This window comes from Bison bison, unplaced genomic scaffold (genome assembly GCF_000754665.1).
Source record: "Bison bison bison isolate TAMUID 2011002044 unplaced genomic scaffold, Bison_UMD1.0 scf7180017851846, whole genome shotgun sequence".
Classification (NCBI taxonomy): Eukaryota; Metazoa; Chordata; class Mammalia; order Artiodactyla; family Bovidae; genus Bison; species Bison bison.
Genome location: NW_011482419.1, coordinates 43,461 through 45,261, shown reverse-complemented (window position 1 = coordinate 45,261; position 1,801 = coordinate 43,461). Strand labels below are relative to the sequence as shown.

Sequence of the window (1,801 nt, the reverse complement as noted above, 5' to 3'; positions counted from 1 at the left end):
AAAATACAAGTAAGCTTAAGTCACCCTTTGACATAACCTAAAACACTCATCAAAAAATTTTACATGTCCCAAAGAGAACAGAAATCATATATTTAAACTCACTCTTATCGGGCCCTCTTTCTTCCCTTAAGCTGAGTCTGAATGTGATCAATTATTGAATGCTCTAATTTTGATCTATTATTATAGATTCAGCCCAAGTACACAGAAAAGAGTTAACATAGCAGGCCTAAAACTACTAAAGGGAAAGCAGTCTTCAGGAAACTACTCAGAATGGCCTGCTTGCATGGCTGGCCCTTGGGTGGCACCAGGAAACTTTACTGGTAAACAGTTCCCTACACGGATAGCAAACTTTCCCTAACTGATAAGGGTGGCTCACTATGCCTAAATTGCTTATAAAAATAATGGATATTTATATATATTATATAATTTATATATATAAATTTATATATTATATATATTATATAATTTATATATATTATAGTGGATCACAGTGAATATTTACTTTCCTTCTGGAAGTCTGGAATTTTGGTACATGCTAATCAGAAAGGGCCTACATGACCAGCACACAATAAAAGCCTTGGTTGCTGAGTTGCATAACAGGCTTCCCTGGCAGAAACACTGCACACGTGTTACTGTGCTTCTATTGCTGGGGATGCTCTGTGTGACTGCTCAGGGGAGGGAGAAAGCAGAGGGAAGCCTGCATAGGATTTCTCCATAAAATTCCTTATGCTAATTTTAGAAAGGCTACATATCCTTACTATCTTAGCCATAACCTTATGCTGAATCCTGTGATCTAGTGACTCCCAACACATCATCCATTTTTTGATATTAAGTAGCCAAATCATACAGGCCACCTGTGTTTTCCTTGATGTTTCAAAATGCATTTTACAACCAAGATTAAATATATTTACATTTTAACAAGTAGATTTTTTGGTTATAATTAAATCACTGGATTAGAACTATCAATAAATGAGGCTACATCTATCATATAACTTACAACTTAGTAACTATTTCTGACTTAGAACAAAATGTCAAGCTGGTGTTTAAGCAAAATAATGCACTTTCCCAGCTAGGCAGGTTTGTCTTGTTTTGTTTTTGAGAGGGCTCGTTTCTACCCTAAAAGAAAAAAAAAAAGTATATTTGTTTCCTAAACTTGTTCCCAGTGAGACACTCTTCTTCTTAGTGATAGTTCTTTTTAGATATTAAATTGTTATTTGCAGTTAAAATAGCTTATATCCAACTTTCAGTTAATGACATTACTATCAAGTTCCAGGCTACTAAAAGCAGGTATGCATACTTTTCAATTACAAATATTTCATGTAATCCTCTCTAGTTGTGAGAGAGTTAACTGAGACTGGTTGATAGGGAGTCAAGGCCCCTTTAAGGAGGAGGTGAACATTCTTTCTTTTTCACAATCTTTTTCCTTAGTCATGTAGGAGATGCTTCTTTTAAGCCCCTGAACAGGTATTGCAACAGGTACTGCAACAATATATCTCGCTTGAGACCTGGTCTTTCTTTAGGTCTGGAACTAATGATTACACAGCACAATAATGCAGCTTACTCATGGCTATGCCTTTCTTAGACTCTATGTTAGTGATTGTAATTGTAAAAAATCTTGCCTGGGAACCTGTTTCTTAAGACTTGTACCCTTGATTATACATCAACAGTGTATCTTTCCTGGAACCATCCTCCCTGGCTAATCTTGTGCCCTGGCTAATCTTGTATGGAAGTTATCTCAGGATGTATGCCTTGGGAAAGGGTGTGGTGGAACTCTTACAATCTTGAGGTATTCTTTTTATCT

The 1,801-nt window shown here is 36.0% G+C and overlaps 1 long non-coding RNA gene across 1 annotated transcript in view; it reads right to left on the bottom strand.

Annotated features, from left to right (window-relative positions):
- LOC104997084 overlaps positions 1–1,801 on the bottom strand; it is a 25,649-nt gene that overhangs the window by 10,695 nt on the left and 13,153 nt on the right. The gene's annotated exons all lie outside the window — the stretch shown is intronic.